We start from the raw sequence: 8,110 nt of genomic DNA on the forward strand, positions 1-8,110 counted from the left end.
GAGGGAGATTGCAAGAGACCATGTGGCCTACTCTAGGCAGTTCCATGTCCATTACCACCTGTCATCTCCATGCATAAAGTTGTCTAACCGTTTCTTAAAACAACTTAATCTAAATTTATCCATTACTGCGAGTCCTGACCTGTTGTCTTGATATGATGACCTTGCCTGTGTCGAATCCATGACAGTCCCATAAGGTCATAATCCCATTGGTTAAAATCCCACGCCAATTAACCTAGGCCTATATTCATTAATAGATTTATCAAATTAAATTATACCTTAACATGAATATAGTGTTTATTATTACTCTCAACATCCTGGAATATAATGTGTGCGATTATGAACAATGGGATAATATTGACTATGGCATTTTGATTCGTGGGATTTTGATATATGGTTACAAAATTTAGTTTTTCAAATCTCCAAACAACAAATTATATTTCCGTTATATGCTGTTGAATATGTCCTAACAGACGTCTAGATGTCTGCAACGGAAGTCATATTGTCGTTATTCAAATGGAGGTTGGAGGCACGAGTACATTTGCTACTGTGTTTGCGAATTTTGATGATTAACATTATATCATCTTGATACTTGGTATCTTTATAATTACTTTTGTCAATTAATTAATTTGCAATATTAGGTTCTTTAGGGAAGAAGGAATCAAATAAAGACCTTGTATTTAATGTGGATACTTTGCAGTAAATGAGAAGCGCCAAAAAGCTTGAGTATGGACAAGAAATATTTACATTTTGGTGGAAATATGTTGTTGTCAGAAATATAATCTATGTGTAACAACTGCTTAATCATAGAACTGTGTTCATGCATGGATGACAAAAACACTAATTTTTAGATGCTCACATTGGGAAAGACGTCATTAATCCCACAATGCACCGCGCTCCATTGCCGTCATTATTTTCATGACGTCGATAGAAAACGCTATTTTTGTATATATACATTTTAAGTTTCCTGATTATCTCCATCGAGTTTTTGGTCCTGTAAATACAGAAATATGTTTTCATCGCCAAAAGTCAAGGAAAAAGTTGCCTACCCTTGATGTCCATATACAAGGACCGAAAAATCTTTCCGCGCTCTGATGCCGACGTTATGACGTCACGTCGCAGCAAAATCCATCATATTTTCTATATTTTTAAAACATCTTTCTCTCCACGTGTTTTGAAAATTTCTCAGAATGTTTCGTTCAACACAATTGTCAAAATTCATCGTCTTTTAATGTTTCTCTCTACATGTATTTAAGGATTTTCTCAGAATGTTTCGCTCAGTTTTAATAAGAACACAATTGTCAAAATTCATCGTCTTTTCTATATTTTTAAAAATATTTTCTCTGCACGGCTTTCTCAGAATGTTTCGTTCAGTGTTACGTAAGGCCACGTGCTGACGACCTGGAAATTTCGCTCCCATGACCATGGCATCTGGATTTCCCTTTCACGTCGTCTGAAACTAGGCAAAAACGCTGTCGATTTCCATCTTCAAACTAGGCAAAAACACCGTCGATTTCCATCTTCACACTAGGCACAAATGCCGTCGATTTCATCCTTCACACAGAGCAAAAATACCGTCGATTTCCATCTACACAACTAGGCAAAAATACCGTCAATTTTCATCTTTACACTAGGCAAAACTGCCGTCGATTTCCATCTTCACACTAAGCAAAAATGCCGTCGATTTTTTCCTTCACACAGGGCAAAAAATGCCGTCGATTTTCATCTTCACAACAGGCAAAACTGCCGTCGATTTCCTCCTTCACACTAGGCAAAAATGCCGTCGATTTTCTCCTTCACACAGGGCAAAACTGACGTCGATTTTCATCTTCACACTAAGCAAAAGTACCGTCGATTTTCTCCTTCACACAGGATAAAAATGCAGTTGATTTTTATCTTCACACTAGGCTAAAATACCGTCGATTTCCTGCTTCACACTAGGCAAAACTGCCCTCGATTTCTACCTTCACACTTGGCAAAACTGCCGTCGATTTTCATCTTCACACTAAGCAGCAAAAATGCCGTCGATTTTCATCTTCACATTAGGCAAAAATACCGTCGATTTCCTCCTTCACACAGGGCAAAAATGCCGTCGATTTTCATCTTCACACTAGGCAAAAATACCGTCGATTTCCTCCTTCACACTAGGCAAAAATGCCATCGATTTCCATCTTCACACTAGGCAAAACTGACGTCGATTTCCATCTTCACACTAAGCAAAAATGCCATCGATTTTCTCCTTCAAATAGGGCAGAAATGCCAACGATTTTCATCTTCACACTAGGCAAAAATACTTGGTTTGACCGTGTGAATGTATTTTCAAACACGTTGGACAAACCGTTTATCAAACCTGGTTTGGCCGTGTGAATGTGTTTTCAAACACGTTTGACAAACATTTTTTCGAACCTGGTTTGACCGTGTGAATAGTTTTTCAAACACGTTTGACAAACCGCTTGCCAAACCTAGTTTGCCCGTGTGAATGTGTTTTCAAACACATTTAACAAACCATTTGTCAAACCTGGTTTGATATTGTGAACGGTCTTGCAAACACGTTTGACAAACCTTTTTCAAACCTGGTTTGCTCGTGTGAATGTATTTTCAATAACGTTTGACAAGCCGTTTGTCAAACGTGGTTTGACTGTGAGATCGGTTTTTCATACACATTTGACAAACCGTTTTTCAAACCTGGTTTGACCGTGTGAATGCATTTTCAAGCACGTTTGACAAACCGTTTTTCAAACCTGGTTTGACCGTGTGAATGCATTTTCAAGCACGTTTGACAAGCCGCTTGCCAAACCTAGTTTGCTCGTGTGAATGAATTTTCAATCCCGTTTGACAAACTATTTGTCAGACCTGGTTTGACCGTGTGAACGTTTTTTAAACATGTTTGACTAACCGTTTTTCAAACCTGGTTTGCCCGTGTGAAAAAGAGGGCGGCGACCCGTCTTCGGCAGCCAGACATAGGGAGCGGCGACCCGTCTTCGGCAGCCACACAGAGGGGGCGGCGACCCGTCTTCGGCAGCCAGACAGAGGGGGCGACGACCTGTCTTCGGCAGCCAGAAGAAGGGGGCAGCGACCCGTCTTCGGCAACCAGAACGAGGAGCGGCAACCCGTCTTCGGCAGCCAGACAGATGGGGCGGCGACCCGTCTTCGACAGCCAGACGGAGAGGGCGGTAAACAGTTTTCGGCAGCCAGAAGTAGGGGGCGGCGACCCATCATCGGCAGGAAGACAGATGGGGCGGTGACCCGTCTTCGGCAGCCAGGCATAGGGGGCAGCGACCCGTCTTCGGCAACTAAAAAGCGGGGGCATGGACCCGTCTTCGGCAGCCAGACAGCGGGGGCGGCAACCCGTCTTCGGCAGCCAGATATAGGGGGCGGCGACCCGTCTTCGGCAGCAAGAGAGAGAGGGGGCGGCGACCCCTCTTCGGCAGCCAGAGAGAGGGGGCGGCGACCCGTCTTCGACAGCCAGACAGCGGGGGCGGCAACCCGTCTTCGGCAGCCAGAAATAGGGGGCGGCGACCCGTCTTCGGCAGCAAGAGAGAGAGGGGGCGGCGACCCCTCTTCGGCAGCCAGAGAGAGGGAGCGGCGACCCGTCTTCAGCAGCCAGACAGAGGGAGCGGCGACCCGTCTTCGACAACCAGACAGAGGGGGCGGCGACCCGTCTTCGGCAGCCAGACAGAGGGGGCGGCGACCCGTCTTCGGCAGCCAGACATAGGGGTCGGCGACCCATTTTCAGCATTCAGGAGGGGGCGGCGACCCGTCTTCGGCAGCCAGACAGTGGGGGCGGCGACCTCTCTTCGGTAGCCAGACAGAAGGGGCGGCAACCCGTCTTCGGCAGCCAGAGAAAGGAGGCGGCAACCCGTTTTCGGCAGCCAGACAAAAGGGGCGGCAACCCGTCTTCGGCAGCCAGATATAGGGGGCGGCGACCCGTCTTTGGCAGCCAGACGGAGGGATCGGTGAGCCAGACAGGGGGGCGGCGACCCGTCATCGGCAGCCAGAAAGAGGGGGCGTCGACCTATCTTCGGCAGCCAGACAGAGGGGGCGGCGACCCGTCTTCGGCAGCCAGAAGGAGGCGCGTCTTCGGCATCCAGACAGATTCGGCAGCCAGACAGAGGTCGGCACTTCGGCAGCAAAGAGACGGCGACCCGTCATCGGCACCCAGACAGAGGGGGTGCGTCTTCGGCAGCCAGGAACCCGTCTTTGGCAGCCAGAGAAAGGGGGCGGCGAACCGTATTCGGCAACCAGACGGAGGGGGCGGCGACCCGTCTTCGGCAGCCAGAAAGAGGAGTCGGCGACCCGTCTTCAGTAGCCAGACAGAGGGGGCGACGACCCATCATCGGCAGCCAGACAGAGGGGGCGGCGACCCGTCTTCCGGGCGTCTGACCGGTAAGGGGAGATTGGGATGAGTCGGGCGTCTGACTGGAAGTCTACTACTCGCAGTGTTGGTCGTTCCGCAGATCCTGTGGAATCCCAAGGGCCAAATGGTCCCCCCCGTGAACTCGAGGAAGTGACTCGTGCAAAGGCCCCCCTTGTCCGCAGCAGCAGAGTCTCAAAGTCCACTCGGAGATGTTGAAAAGAAGGGAGGAGGATGCAAGAGACCATAGGGCCTACACTTGGGAGTTTAATTTCCATTACCACCTGTCTGGTGGCTAGGCAGGAGTTTGGGAACTTACATAAGAACATAAGAAGAGCATAATAACATAAGAACATGGAGAAGGAGGCTGCAGGAGACCATAGGGCCTACACTTGGGAGTTCCATGCCGTTGTCTAGGCAGGAGTTTGGGAACTTACATAAGAACATAATAACACAAGAAAAGCATAATAACATGACGAAGGAGGCTGCAGGAGACCATATGGCCTACACTTGGGAGTTCCATCATCACCTGTCATCTCCATCCATCCAATTCTTGCCCCTTCCTTTCCTTCTTAATTAAATCGAAATTGGTCCAATCTCAACCCAATGCTGCTGATGCATCAGTCTGCTGCAAGTCCTGCACTCCTGCCTCAATAGGATGATGACCTTGCTGGCCGCCTATTGTCCCTCCCTCCCTCTCTCATCCTCCTTCCCTCTCTCCCTACTTCCCCTCCTATCCCCCCTCCTCCTCCTCCTTCTCCCCATCCTCCCCTTCTACCTCTCTCCCTCCTTCCCTCCCTCTCCCCTCCTTCCCCCTCCCTCTCATCCTGCAAGGCCCTAACTTGTGCCTTACCTGGCAAGTGTTGGGTCCGAGTTTGATCCTGAGCGTGCAGGACGTGGTCAGGACTCGAACCCAGCTCAGACGTACCAAAGTGAACAGTGACTAACCACTGCACCATCAAGAGAGGTATAAGTTGAGCACAATTTCTTATATTTGTATGCTCGAGTTACATACATATACACGAATCTTATGCTCAACCCATCCCCGCTATGATGGTGCAATGGTAGTACGTGCGCGTGGGCAAGTGTTATACACACACACACACACACTGAATGGTCCCCAGTGCAGATATTAATCCATTTTCAACCACATTAATTTTTCATGTCTTCGTTGAGCGCATTGTCAGTCTCGATCGTGATGACATGGAATTGAAAGTGAAAAGTTAATGTGGTTGGAAATAGATTAATATCTGCACTGGGGACCATTCAGTGTGTGTGTGTGTATAACACTTGCCCACGCGCACATACTACCATTGCACCATCATAGCGGGGATGGGTTGAGCATAAGATTTGTGTATATGTAACTCGAGCATACAAATATAAGAAATTGTGCTCAACTTTTATCTCTCTTGATGGCGCAGTGGTTAGTCACTGTTCACTTTGGTATGTCTGAGCTGGGTTCGAGTCCTTGGCTTCACTGCGTATCAATTTCCGCATATGTCTCCGTTGAGCGCATTGTCAGTCTCGCTCGTGATGACATGGCATTAAAAGTGAAAAGTTAATGTGGTTGGAAATAGATTAATATCTGCACTGGGGACCATTCAGTGTGCATGTATATCTTCATGTATACTACTCTACCTGCATGAATGAAATTCCCAACATAGTCTGGACACCCCTTCCTCCAAGCTATAATTGATCGCCATCCCATGACTCAACCTTGACAACGGCTTCGTCCATCCCTTGTAGGTCGTCACCCATCCTAATTGAATCACTCACATCGGGCATTCCTAATTATCGATATTTCCGGTGTTATGGGATTATTCAAACTCTCCCAGTTTCTCCTTTAATAAAAATGCTGACTCCGTTGGTATGTGAACGGGACATACCAAATAGGTAGAAATGACAAGGGGAGGGGAGTATACTTTACCACCTACGTCTGATTATATCTACGATTTCCTTCATTCCTGATATGTTCCCTAGAACCCATAAACATAGAATCAGGAGTGCCAGTATTACCCTATGAACTTGAAGTTCTTGCCTCGTGCGAACTATGTCACATCTGAAAGCATCTCGCGAGAAAGCTGCATCGCACAAGTCAGACAAGAAAGTCTTCTCACCTGCACTCATTATCATATGCTGTTAGATGATACTGCTCCTTCAAGCTGTTGGAAAGGCCTTTTTTGTTTGTTCGGGAGTGGGTCATCATCAAGTGATATTTCAAATCATCCTTATCATATCAGAAAGCTTCATCCCACAGGTCACACCGCCGTAAAAGGCTCAATCATGTGTGGATCACCGTGTGACATTTGAGAGAAAAAAAATCGGGGAAAATGTTTATGGCGCAGGTTGTTACACTGCAATGGGTTCTCTCCTGCATGGGTAATCGTGTGACGTGACGTTTGAAAAGACCCTTACGCAAATAAAAAACAGAAGAAAAAAAGCTTTATTGCACAGGTCACACTGGAATGACTTCTTTTCAGCGTGGGTAATCATGTGACCAAATATGGTTCCTTGCCCGATAAAGGGTTAAGATCGCTCTTTCGTGTCACACTGGAAGGAGCGACTCTCTAGTGTGGATCATCGGGGTTCGGAGAAAAAAAGCCCCAACAGAAAAAAAAAAAAAAATCCTAGGAAAAAAGCCCCACCGGAAAATAAACCCACTTAAGAAATTCCCTGGCGGAAAAAAGCCCCACCTTGAAAATACCCAGGCGCAAAAAAAAAAAAGCCCCAAATTCTAGAAAAGCCCCAATTTAGGAAAACAAGGTAACAATTTAAGAATAAAACTATGTGTTTATTGCTTAAAAGATAAGTTTACTTGACACTATATGAAAATAATACAATATACTAAATATTAATAAAACAATCGGAAATTACTTCAACTCAACACAAATAATACATGACAATAGAAAATCAGTAGTATAATTGAGGCTAGCTATGAAGTATAAAGTATAAAAGTATCAAGTATAAAATAATACAAAGTCAGCACCAGTTTACATGATATATGAAAATACTACAATATACTAAATATTATGAATAGCAGATCTTTATCATAGAAAAATACAAAGTCAGCACTAAGCTATGAAATAGTACATTTGAAAGTTAGCGCTACTTTAAGTAAATCTAAATCTAATTAAAAGCGAATGCAGTGGGCACAACCTTTAAGAAACGCTTCAATGTCTTTCTGGCCTGCTTGGAAGTCTTTGCAGAGAGTGGGAAGCCTTTTCTGAAGGTCTTTTGTATGTCTCCCCTGCCCTGGTCTTTTCGTAGAGCCTCGATCGCGATCCACACGGAAGGATGGTCGGTCGGTCGTGGCCGATCATCCACATGTGTGAAGGCTTGATTCCACGCCTCACAATGCTTGTTCGCACGATGCCCGCCCGCCAGACAAGGTTATTTCGTGTACGTTCCAAAGTTCGGGTGGAAAAAGGGGTGGCGTTGGGCGCATACGAAGCGGCGGTCGGTAGCACATCACCTGGGCGTTCGGCAGGCATCTGGATACGACGATATCCTGCACACACGTAGGTCGCATCGAAATAATCTACCAGACAACTGAGTTGCTCCGGAATAACAGTTCCTAAAAATTCCATCCCCTCCGAAACTCTGTCACATGGCAGAAAAGCCAAGGCATCTAACAAGGAACAAAATAATCTACTTTCTTCGTCTGTCTTGCACAGTGTCACAAGGCCTAATTCCTGTATCTTCCTCCAGGTGTTCTGCGTTAAGTGGAAAAAACAACAACCGTGGCACTGAACGTGATCC

Source organism: Oratosquilla oratoria, chromosome 12 (assembly GCF_046742065.1).
Source record: "Oratosquilla oratoria isolate Oo_2021 chromosome 12, ASM4674206v1, whole genome shotgun sequence".
NCBI lineage: Eukaryota > Metazoa > Arthropoda > Malacostraca > Stomatopoda > Squillidae > Oratosquilla > Oratosquilla oratoria.